Source organism: Nematolebias whitei, chromosome 3 (assembly GCF_014905685.2).
Source record: "Nematolebias whitei isolate Nwh7 chromosome 3, NemWhi1, whole genome shotgun sequence".
NCBI classification, from domain to species: Eukaryota; Metazoa; Chordata; class Actinopteri; order Cyprinodontiformes; family Rivulidae; genus Nematolebias; species Nematolebias whitei.
In genome coordinates this window covers 6,449,027-6,462,215 of record NC_056500.1, presented here as the reverse complement: position 1 = coordinate 6,462,215, position 13,189 = coordinate 6,449,027, and positions in this window count along the sequence as shown.

The window sequence follows — 13,189 nt, the reverse complement described above, 5'->3', positions numbered from 1 at the left end:
ACTTCCAAATATACACAATTTTCAAATCATGTTTTTTATTTTTTATTTTTATGATTGTCTATTTTTGTACTGATAAATATCTCCTGGAGGGTAAACTATATCTTGGCTGCAAGTGTCAATCTGTGATTTCCTTTATTGTCTACAACTGATAGTAGTTGATTATTAATTATGATGAAGTTTAGCAACTTATCGGTAAACATTCGAGCTCCGTGGCTTCAGCGATGTCTTCTTGTTCAATCCAAAGCAAGCAGCCTGATTTTGGTCAGCCACACTGAGTCTGCCCCTCCTCAGAGACGGGCAGATTGAGTGCGGATGGCCGGGGTCGAGTTGCCTGTTTTGGGTTGAGCAAAGAGTAGCGCCCCGGTGAAGCCACGGAGCTCGAATGTCCAACGTAAAACTAACTTTACCGCGGTTTAATGTGGCGCTGTGGATCTGCAGACATTGCATGATGCTGCCTTGTTTTGTGGTGTTTCTAGTGTAAAATACTTCCACACAGCGGACATGTTTCGATGAAAAGTTGGCTAACTGTTAGCCACTGTGCTGATAACTCAGCCTAACGTTGTAGCTGGCTGCAAACTATGAAATGGATTTCCTGAATGTGAGGCGGGTCTTATTACTCTGGGCTCATGAAACATGACTCCATTAAGGAAATCCATTCCATAGTTTGAAGCCAACATGAATCATGGATCGGAAATATCGGCAGGTGGATCGAAAAAATCCGATACGTAAATTTTGCTGGTATCGGAGGCCGATACGGATACTGGATTGGATCGGCCCCATCCTTACTTACAATCATAGGTTTGCTTTCTTTAACATCTTCACCATCATTCTCCACATTATGACACAGGATTGACCTGAAAGTATGAGAATCAACACTGATGAGAAAATGTCGATGAATTAAACGTCCATTTTAAAGCTCTGTCATAACTGACAAGTAAACACACAAGCCAGATAAAAATAAATAAATAAATAAATAAGTTGCAATAATTTGTAAAACAACAATAAAATACAAACGCATCCATATTTGTTTATAATTTAACCTAGTAAAATATAACATATTCAATTTTTTAAAAAGTAGCATTTTTTTTAGAAAAAAAAAAAAAAAAAAGTCCCATTCTTGTGTGATGTAAGGTTCAAGCAGTTTGAGGTTGTTTTCACACCTGATATTCTGGTAGACTCGGTTCAAGTGGGGACCAGTTGGATTGGGGACATTTTCAGCTGGTGTGGTTTGCATTCACACTGCACCGAGTCAATCGAGCCAACAACTTGTTGTCCTCATTTTATTAAGATATGTTATAGATGCTGATGGCTGTAGGCAGGAAGGATCTCTTGTAAAGGTCCATCCCACAGTGCCAAACAATAGTTGTTGTTTTTTTTTGTTTTGTTTTTAACAATGACCTAAGCATGAGCAGAAGATGAGGCAGAAGATCATGGAGAATGTTGTTTTTTTCCTCACAAGGCATCTGAGATGGTTCCATATGAGGTATGGGAAATGCACGTTTGTTTTGCTTGTATTTACACAGAATGCCCTGCGCTGTAGTCCACTTCCTACTTTTGGAGTGGTTTCCGGTCCGCTTGCATTCACACTGCATTTGAACCGCGCTAGAGTTCACTTCAACGGAACAGAGACCTAGGTATTTAGGCGGACCAGAGTTCGCTTTTTTGGTCCGTAGAGTTTGATTGTGCGTTCACACCTCCCCAAACAAACCTGACTTTCTAAGCAAATGGACTAGAGTTTGATTAAAGCATACTAAACAGGGCTGGTGTGAATGCACCCTAACTGTCCTGGTTCTTCTTTTCTAGATGTATTGTTTAAGTTTGTTTGTTGTTTCATGTTGAGCCAGATGTTCACGATTGGTGACATGGACTTTAGGCAGGGCAGTTCAGCATCTGGACTCTTCACACATTGTTGTAGTAGCTGTCGACTGAGATGGTGTAGAGGTAGGGCAGCCGACTTAGGACCAGAAAGTTGCAAGCTGAACTCCCTGCCATGCCCACATGTGGTGGTGTCCTTGAGCAAGACACCCACTCGCCAACTGCTCCCTGGGCCCTTATATAGCTGCCCACTGCTCCACCTGGGTGTATCTCACGTGTGACGGGTTAAATGTAGATGTAGGGACACAATGTTTTTCTACCATCAACTTTTATTATTTTGATACTTTGAAAGTAAGACTGACTCATTCACAAAGTTGGACAGAAATAAACCATGCTACAAAAAAATTGAATAACAAAAATCTGTTATTGTAATTAATTGCACACCTGTTATTATGATCTCAGCATAGCAGAAAGGCTCTTTATGTGAAAACCTATCCATCTGACCCAAAAAAGTTCAATCTGGTCCTCTGGACATTAAATAAAAACAAACAAACAAAAAAACAAAGCAAAAAAATATAGAAACGTTTCGTCTCTCATCCAAGAGACTTCCTCAGTCTGAGGTGCTGTTTGGACCCTTTGGAGCACAAGTTAGGAGTCATCAGGACTCTGTATCACAGAGCAGACAGCGTCCCCACTAACTCGGGAGCCAGGCAGAAGGCGAAATCCTACACAAAACAGGCTCTAGAGCAATGTGGATATCCTAACTGGGCCTTCCTGAAAGCAGAGAAGAAACCCAAACAGGACTCCAGGCAACCATCAGGTGAAAAGGAGGAACCCAAACCCAGCCCAGTGGTCATTCCATATGTTTAGGGAGTATCAGAGAAACTGAGACGTTTATTTTCTAAACATAATGTCCCAGTGGCTTTTAAACCCCAAAATACATTACGGCAAAGACTGGTTCATCCCAAAGATCCAGTCCCCCGGCACAAACAGAGTAATGTTGTGTATGCTGTTCAGTGTCAGGAGGGCTGTGATCACTCTTACATCGGGGAAACTAAACAGCCACTGGCCAAAAGGATGGACCAGCACAGAAGATCAACATCATCAGGCCAGGATTCTGCGGTCTACACTCATCTCCAGGCCAGCGGTCACTCTTTCAAGGATGAAGATGTGCACATCCTGGACAGAGAGGAACGATGGTTTGAGAGAGGAGTAAAGGAGGCCATCTTTGTGAAAAGAAACCGTCCATCATTAAACAGGGGTGGAGGCCTCCGGGTTCAACTGTCCCCCTCTTACAATGCTGTGATTGCTGGTATCACTCAGCCCTCTGTGAGTAGTACACAGCCATCAGTGTGCTAATGATCCATTGTTAGGCTGATGGTCCTTCTTGAGCATGTGATCAGCTGGTTTTGGTTGTCAGCAGCAAACTGGTTGATCCACTCTGAGACGGTGCTATTTAAGAGACTGAGCTGAAAACAGCACCTCAGATTGAGGAAGTCTCTTGGATGAGAGACGAAACGTTTCTAGATTTTTTTGCTTTTTTTCTTTTATGTCCAGAGGACCAGATTGAACTTTTTTGGATTTTTCTACCTGGATTATTGAGCATGCATGAGGATGCTATCCATCTGATGTTCAAAGTGTAACATCTGAGTGTTATGTGTATCTCTTCCTAAAAGGGAGGATTCATCCTACAGTCGCAGAGTGTCGGAAGAACCACCCTATTGTTCCTCGAGGACTCTTTGGTAGTGAATTTATGAAACGACATTGCCATCCCACTGTCATTTTTTTTTTTTTTTTTAACAATTACATTTTTTGGGTTCTCCTGAACACGACTGAATGTTTTGCTGTAAAACTGCTATAAAATAACGAATTTCCTTCTTTCTCAGCTTAGTACTCAGTTTAATCATGCATAAGAGAAAGTAGATGTGGAAAAAAAAAAGCTGGCAATCAGAAGTTTCAATGGTTGTTTTCACACGTTCTAATGAAAATGTTTATGGATGAGTCAAACTGCTTAGAAGTCTTAAATGTTCTGCTGTTATAATGAGTATTTACCAAAGCAGAGAGAAATAAAACAACAACAACAAAAAAAACAACAACAACCTTTATTCTTAATTGTGTTGGTAAAGTTCAAATGGAGCAGTGACCTAAAACACAGGTCCTCCCTTTCTGTTTTGATTGGGTCAACCATCACTATTGTAACGCCCTCTAAGTCAGAGAAAGTTATTCTGACATTTAGTTTTAGTGAGTCTTGGCGGAAGCTTTTGAAGAAGAAATATCAAGCAATTGAACATTATTCCAGAAGATAAGAAGTTCCATGCAGAAAAAGAGACAAGTGTTCCAGAGAATTGTCTCCTGTTTCAAGGAAGCACCAAAAGGTTCCTTGTCACCAGAAGGAGAAAACGCAGTCCTCCGGAAGCGCTTCAACTCACCCCTCGGGAGCCAGTTAACTATCGACTCCAGATTTCAGCTGATGTCCAGTATCGAGGGATATCCCACCTTTGACGCTTAACTCATCTCAAGAGAGTCCCTGGTAACCCTCGGGTGGTTGAACTAGAACTACAAATCGTTAGGAAAAGCTGCTCATTCTCTATGCTGGTGTCTGGTGCTCAAGATAAGAAGCTGTCCAGTCTAAGTAAAATTCATCATTATTAATTAAAAATAAGTTCTTCCTAAATTGACAAATCACATCCAGCCAAAACACTTCTAGTTAACTTTATAGATGATAATTTACTCTGCTTTCTAACCTCATAATTCACCATATTAAAATTTAGAAGATAATTCCATAACCTCTTCTTGTGTTGTCAAGTTAAAGCCATTATTCATTTTTCAGCTGTACTCATCATTTTTGATCACTTGTATTTACCAATATTGTTAATAAACTTCACAAAATTGTACTTTGAATCCATGCATTTTTTATTATATATGCTATTTGAACTTAATACGAAAATAACTCACTAGAATACGTAAACTTGAAACTGATTTTATGTTTTTCTTGCTTAAGAACTGGGAAGCAAGTGGTGCCCCTTTCAGAAAAAAAAAATACTAATCAAAATTCAACGATCTGAGGACCCCTTCCTCTATATAGAGACCTAATTTTGTCATTGTATGGGAACATACAATGATGACAATACATAGCACTTTACTTTAGTATCACCACACACGCACACGTTTGAGTTTTACTTTGAGTTTTACTAATCCCACACACACTTATACTAGCCTGTTCACTTACAGCCTCCTCCTTGAATGTCACAATTGTAAGAATGTGTACATTCTGCAATCAGTCTTGTTTTATGTACATAAAATTGTGTCATTCTCACTGTAAATATATTTAAAAAAAAACAAGAAAAAAAAAAAAAGCCAGCAAAGATTACTTCATCAGGATTATGTGTTTTTAAGCATTTTAATTACAGCATCTCACAACTCGACAGGAAACTAATTAGCTGGCAGCGGAATACAATGTTTAAATTGTGTGTTGTTAAAATCAAAGTGAGTGAAAGCTGGACACTCATGTCAATCATGAGTCTTTTTTTTAATGTGTCTCAGTCACATAGTTAAAGCACATATATTCAGTGTGAACAACAACAAATCTAGTAAGAAATTAAGTAAACATGTTATGGTTGTTTAACACTTTAATTAGGAATTTAAAAAAAAATTAAAAAAAGGAAAGTTTACATCTAAAACATGGGGAATAGCATTTAGCTAATTATCTCTCATACATAATTTGTGACTACCAAGTACTATGTTCTAAGGAATCACCAGGTTTGTTAGTTTGGAGATTTAAATCAGTTAATGAATTAAAAAACATCTGATTATATTGTTCAGATTAATTAAGCTCCTAGCCTTTAGACCAACACACACACACAAGTTGTGAAGTTAAAGCAAAAAGTTCCAGTTCTTCTTGGAATAAAAACAACAATTCACACAATTTTCAGAGTGCACTTGTATTAGTGTGTTATTAATTAGTTCACTACCAGAAAAATATTAAAAATCAACTTGAGGAGTTGTCTGTGATGTACTTGTGTCTTGCAGTAAACCCTTTGTTTTGATCTGGTGGGTTTAACATGCATTCAGTGGATACAGATATCTGGTTCTACAGAGAGAAAAAAAGAGTCCTCCATTCACTCTTTGTGATTACAAATCCCTTCCAAAAGCTTCAGGTTTCTTTGATGCTTAGGAAAGAAAAGAAAAGGCCTTAGGTGTGGCTGAATGATGCAATATTGAGCTGCTCTTCCTCCTGTCAGTGGGGGAACAATAAATGGGGAAATCAGGCTTTAAGGAAAACTAGACAGACTTTACAACATATCCATGTGTGAAGAGGAGTTAGAAACACTCAGAGCATCTGCCATTTCTGTTTCTTTCTTTCTCCCTATCCTCCCATCTACCTTTGTTGCTCCATTCATTAATCAACCCTTTATTAAACAAAGGGAGCTTCCAGCACTGCCTAAAAGCTGCATAGATAATCTTGACATAAAGACGGAGTATTTACCCTCTTTACCCTCTACTCCTGCAGACCATTCAGCATGGTAATGAAGGCAAAAGCTCTTGTGCTACATAAAGACTGAGTGAAAATGCTCACCTTGGTAAATATTAAATACAATTTTGTTTAATGGTCTTTGAGCAATTGTGACTCAGAAAGCCAAACATCTGTGCCAAGTGCAGTGTACGTGAAGAGAGTTGATGCACATGGACAAAATGAATGGTGAGGTGAATTATCCACTGCAGAGAGAGTCTGGAATTTAATTACTGCTGCTTGACACTGACTTTTTTTAAAGGACATGAGCAATTTCGAGGGCCATTGTCTAACTACTCGCAGGAAAAGCAATTCACCCAAGCAGGGCAATAAAGCATCATGCAGCAGGAAAATCTGGGCCAGGGTGTACTTTCTTAGAACAACAGACAATTTAGAAGTTTGAGTTTACTGCTGCATGGCAGGGGCAAAGGCACTGAAGTATGAGAGAAATACCGTGTAAGGGTTTGATGTGTATAACATAGACAATGAGCTGTCGAGCAGGAAAGGGGTCCTTAATAGGTACCTGTCTGCCCTAGGGACCACACTCGCCTCATATTGGTCATACATTCACAAGACAGCAGTGCATTCTCCTAACCGCCAATCAGCCAATTACAGGTTCCATAACAAGAGACCTGCTGGCAGAAAGGCAGCCTTTACAAGCTCTGCATCTCAGGCAGAGGAGACGACCCTGTCATGGAATCATAATTATGATGAATATGGCCGTAGGTTTACTGTAACGCCACTTTTCCTGGTAATGTGAGGTGGGCGTGAAACAGCCATTCATAGTGACCAGACAATGTGACCTTTTGTGGGACTTTGGAAAACAATGTAAAATACAGTAAAGAGTTGAGGAGGGCAGGGAAAGAAATAGGAATCCAGATGTTGTGAACATTCATTGTGGTGCATGAAAGAACGCTGCCTCTCACCGGCTGTTAATGAAGCTAGATATGTGGGAGACAATAGCTGCATACGGAGAGAAAAAGGGCAGCAAGAGAGAGGACGTTATGCTGCCTCCGCTTCAATACTCAATTTTTATAGAGTGGCTTTAGTCAGTTTTATCCTGCAGTTATTAATCTGGCCATTTCAACAAGGTCTAAGCCAATTCTAATCAGCATTAGGCTGCTGGCCCGTTTGGCGTGAATCCATGTCTGTTTGATTACCACTGATCACAAAGACTCCTCTAGACATTATCTTTAAAGTCATTGGTGCCAAGCATTTGGCTTCTCGGCATGTTTTGAATACAACAACACCATTTTGATTAATAACTAGTAGCTGAGGGTATACACACACACAAAAAAAGTAAAATATGTGCTTGATATTATTAGAATTGTTTACTTTGTAACATTATAAACTTGTGAAGGTATAAACTATCATCATGTAGAACTAAATGGGGCCTTTACTTTAAATGCATGCCTTGCTGTGTAAAGCTGAATGCTAATTTATTTGCCTGTGTGTGTATGGGTTTATGTTTCTGACTGGTACCAACCTGCAGAAAGTTACTATTGGATTTATATATACACACACAATTGATTTATGTTTGAAGTCAACCCAATTAATTTTTCCCCATTCCATTTATGTTGATTAATTATATTAAGCTGAACAGTGGTACAACTGGTAAAGCTACCTGCCAGTGAGAAGTTCACCAGATCAAATCCAGACCGGGAGCTTTTCTGGGTGGAGTTTGCATGTTCTCTCTGTGCATGTGTGGGTTTTCTCCAGGTACTCTGGTTTCCTCCCACAGACCAAAAACATGCATGTTAGGCTGATTGGTAACTCTAAATTATCCCTAGGTGTGAGTGAGAGAGTTAATGATTGTGTCTCATTTGTCTCCATGTGTCCCTGTGATGGACTGGGTGTCCACCACCTCTTGCCCATTGACTGCTGGATATGGGCACCATAGTGATCCCGTGACCCAAAAAAACGGAAGAATAGGGTGAAAAATAATGGATGGATAGATGGTTTATTTATGTTGGGGCAAGTGTTAAGATTTAACAAATACTGCGCACAGTGACATTGTACCAAGTCTAATTTGCAATAGCACAAACAAAACAAGATGACTGACACATCTAACTTTGACCTTTTGGATTTTACAGATTTTGACTTATGGTTTGGTGCGGTCATACCTGAGGCTGATGTACATATTGTTTGAGCTCTACAATATACATTTTAGAACTTCTTAAAAAAATGTTTTTAGTAAGATATTTCATAATCTACTAGACACATTTTAATGAAACTTTCCTGCTTGCTCTCGATGATGACATATGCTTTTCCCTCCTGCTTCTGCCTCCCTCCTGATTTGCTCTTCGTCTTGTGATTCCTGTCCAAGCCTTTCACTACATATCCTCCAAATTGTAAATTATGGATCTGGTTAGCTGGTCTCTCAACAAAATTTATATTTTTTTCTTGACGAGAAGACAGGGCGAATGAAAGTTCTCATGTTATGAAGGGACACTCGCAGATGGACACACTATGGATTCCTGTGGGCAGTGGAAGATGGTGTGTCTGTACGTATTGTCTGTTGAGGATATAGAAGGCAAGGACATAATTGGATTTATGATAACCAGATTTCTGCTTTTTGAAGTTGGCAGGTATCTGGCATATTGACAAACTCAGAAGACGGTGGCAGCGGTTCTGGCAATTGTAAGGCTGCCTGCCTTGTATGAAACAATGTACAGAGCGGTACGCTCTCAGACTCAGACACTGCATGAGCTGAGCTGTAAGCTGGACGCAATTTATGAGAATCTCAGGCTACTTGCGGCTCCTGGGATTCACTGGCAAGAAGGAATCAAACTTGGAGAAGACTACAAGCTTGGTCCGGCAGTGTGACCACAAAATGTGGCTGTTTGTAATTGCTGTTTGGAATTGCTCCCCTCCCAAGGTCATCTGTGGATCTGTGTCAGAGTTGAGCCGGCTCATAGACACTGTGCCATCTTTATCAGGACTATGGAACTTTCTGGCAGTGTCCACGGACAACTCACTGCCCTCGTTGCCCTCCTCATGCATAAATGTGTTATGATGTCAACAGTATGTTGCTGTTTCATGCGCTGAGATCATTTTTTATTGTTTTTTTTTTCAACTTTCACACTGTTCTGTTTAGGTCACAGTGAAATATTTGATTTTTTCCCCCCTTGCGTTTCTTTTTCCTTATCTGAAAAATGTCTGCGTCTCTTGAGGCTTGTGGCCTCAGTCACCTCCATCTCCCCTTGTCTGTTTATGTTTCTCTCGGACGTGCTGTACTGAAATGTAATTTTGTTGCGTTTTGGTGCAATGACAATGAAGCTGATTCTGATTCTTTCAGAAAATAATTAGAAAAGTCACCTCGATACCTAATCAAGCTTTGGTGCCATATAACATTTTGGACTTACCCATATCTGTAATTTATTTGTTAATTCATGTATTTATGAACCACTCATTATATTTAAACTTTAACAAATCAAATTGTGTATGTGCTTCTACAACTGATTTAATTTTGAAGTCAGTTCAGTTTAAGATGGCCACCATAGCTAATTGCCATCATCCAATACAAAATGCTTATCAGTCAAAATTAAAGAAAACAAGCCAAAATGTCATACTTTCAACTAATACTTAAAGAGAGAATCTTGCAATATTGCATGACATTTTGCATCTCGTTTGTTTTCCCCTCTTTTTTTTAATATACTGTATATACTTAGTCATTTCATCATTTATCATACAACCTTTCATTAAATGGGGGTCTTAGTCAAAACTCTGGCATGAATGGCAGCAGTGATATGAGCATAAGCATAATTAATATGAATCCTGTGCAGGAAAGGATTTCACTTGTTTATGTGTGAATAAAATGTGAATTTACATCAAAAGTAGTAATAATTTAGGTCTTATTCATGCATCAATTTAGAATAGAAATCAGAGAATGCGTGTGAACGTCTAGCACTGTGTAACTCTGAAGTGTTGATTCTGGCCCCGACTGTAGATTGTAAAGGCACAGGCAACTTCCTTGGTTGATATTTTGCTTGAACAATTTTGAACACGCTTGACAGACCCGTCAGCAGAGCCAATAAGATGAAAACCGCAGATTACAGTGCTATCTGCTCAGAGGGTATAGCCACTGGTCAATGTGAATACAGGAGGGCATAGATATCCTGGACTACTGCTGATTCACAAATAGACTTCCAATTCTTATCTAAGGTGGAACGAGCAGATGATAAAGTATTATGCATAATACAAAAGACTTCTATGAACACCTTATTGTATGCTTGCAAAACAAATGTCCGTGGCACAATCGTATGGCTGGCAGTCTCAGTCAGTTGGCATGCCAATGTGTTGTGTAAGAGAAAACATTTTGACCTCCTTAGTTTCATTATGCTTCTTGTTGAATACTTATATTTAACCTTTATGTATACAGGTTAATCCCACTGAGCCTCTGGGACTCATTTACAAGAGAGCTGATTTTAACAAAGAGTGATGGTAACAGTGGACAGCAAATACAACAATAACCAATTATAAAAGGATGCACACAAATCATAAAGGACACGTACAAACTGAGAATAACAAGTGGAAAAATAAAATGGTATAAATAGAATGTAACAAAAAACAGCTAGGTTGTAAGAAGATGTAGAAAACTCAAAAACACAAACATTTCTTCGTTGGTTTTTCCCATGAACTTAGATGTTTGAAGCCACATAGAGAAGTCAAGGTCGAGAACTTCAGATCTTTTTGAAAGATATTTAATGAAACAGGAGCAGATTAGGAGATATTTTGTGTTCTTGACCTTATTAGATTATGTATCTTTTTTTTTTTTTTTTTTGCTATGGGCACAGAGAAACTGGCATCCATCCATTATCTTTACCTGCTTATTCCTTTTCAGGTTGTGGAGTCACTGGTGTCCATATCCAGCTATCACTATGTGAGAGGCGAGGGACACTCTGGACACTTCTCCAGTCCATCAGAGGGACACAGAGACAAAAAAAAAAACAAAAAAAACATTCACTTTCTCACTCACACCTAGGGACTATTTAGAGTTACCAATCATGCATGTTTTTGGTCTGTGGGAGGAAACTGGAGTACCCGGAGAAAACCTACATATGCACGGAGAGAACATGCAAACTCCACCAGAAAGGTCCTGGGCTGGGATTTGAACTGGCGACCTTCTTGCTTAGAGGCAACAGTTCTACCAACTGTGCCACTGTACTGCCCCACAGGGAAACATAATTTGCAATGAAAAGTGCATTTAGAAGAAGTGAATGTTTAACAAAACTGCAAGATTTGTGTGTTTTGCGTTTTAAGTGTTTTTGGATGGAGTAGAAGACCTAAAAAAAAAATCAACTAGATTTTGATATAGAATCCATTACTTAGCCTACAAATAAAATTGATTCTTAATGAAAGATTGGAGCGTCGGTGGTGTGTCTTAAACCTTTATAGATGGCAAGATAGCTGAGAGCAGTTTCAGTCATGGATAACAGGAAGAGCAGCGCAACCTGACAGATGTCAGCATGTGCTCACACAAGAGGAGCCTGCCACAGGAGGCAAGATTGCTGGAAGAACTTACAAAGTGTGAGCAAATAAGAAAAATCTGGAACTCTTTAAATAGGAGCAGGGTAAAAACAGATAAGTGTGTTCTGGGATTTTCTCTGTGCAAACTAATTAAGTGCCAGGCTATGTGAGGCAGGCACCAGGGTATTTAGTCTCCATTGTTGATTAAGGAAAGTCAAACAAAGTAATAACTGTATTGTGTTAGCATATGGTAATGTTTTAAATGACATAAACTCACTTATCAGCAGATAACCAGGCAAAAATCCTAATTTATAACTGCACTTCTATCTGATAAAATAAATTATTTCTCAATATGGTATAAGAAGGTATTATAATTTGTTTGCTGAAATAAATCTCCTCTCTTGCCACACTCTTCTGACAACTCTCACATTACTCGTGTCAGTTGTCACTAGCTGACAGCGTGCAGTGCTTCTCTAGCGTCGTATTAATCTGGCTTTCCTTTTTTCTGAGCGAGATGCATTTCCCCTTTTGCCATCAGCCACCCGCCTGGCTCAACCAACCCAAAAAGTCCTTTGATGTGTCACTTCACATCTCACCCTCAGAGCTGTGAAATCTCAATTTTCTGATAAGAGCAACCTCAATTTGTCAGAAGATACTATTTATAGATCTGACAGAGATATAACAGCATGATCTGCAATAATTCTTAACAAGCACTAAGAGGCCATTGTCACAGCCGTGTGAAGTAAAAACAGCGCTGCCCGAGTCAATTCACCTGATAACGACACGAGGAAGTGGATTTGAAAAAGCGGAGGACAGCATTTTATTTTGCGACTGTAGTAGAAATGGGTCCAGCGTGGCTCAACTTCTTGTTTGAACTCGCTCCTCCTGAGAATTGGAACCCTTTTAATATCTCAGTTCAACCCACTTTGTGGGTTTTAGATATCGCTCCCTCCTTCCACACTTCTGTCAAGATGAAAAAGTTGGAGTTTCATTACACCTTTGGCATAAAAAAAACACACATGCATACTGTGTGTGTGTCAAATCTGCTTATGAGTCAGTCAGAATTACAACATTTTCACAAATTGTTAAATAAAATAATACATTTCTGACTCAGATGTAGCTGACAGACCAAAAAAAATAAAAATCTCAAAGAAAGAAATGCATGGTCAGAATTACAACCATTTACCTCCATCCATTTTCTAAAGAATACAACAGTGAACGCCTCTGAAAGAGCTCTAGCCACTCTTTGGACCTTGCAGGAGTGCTGGTTTAAAAAAGCTGCGACATATGACCTATTCACATTACACATGCTGTTCTTTTATACGGAAGAGGATATATATATATATATATATATATATATATATATATATTTTTTTTTTTTTTTTTTTTTTAATT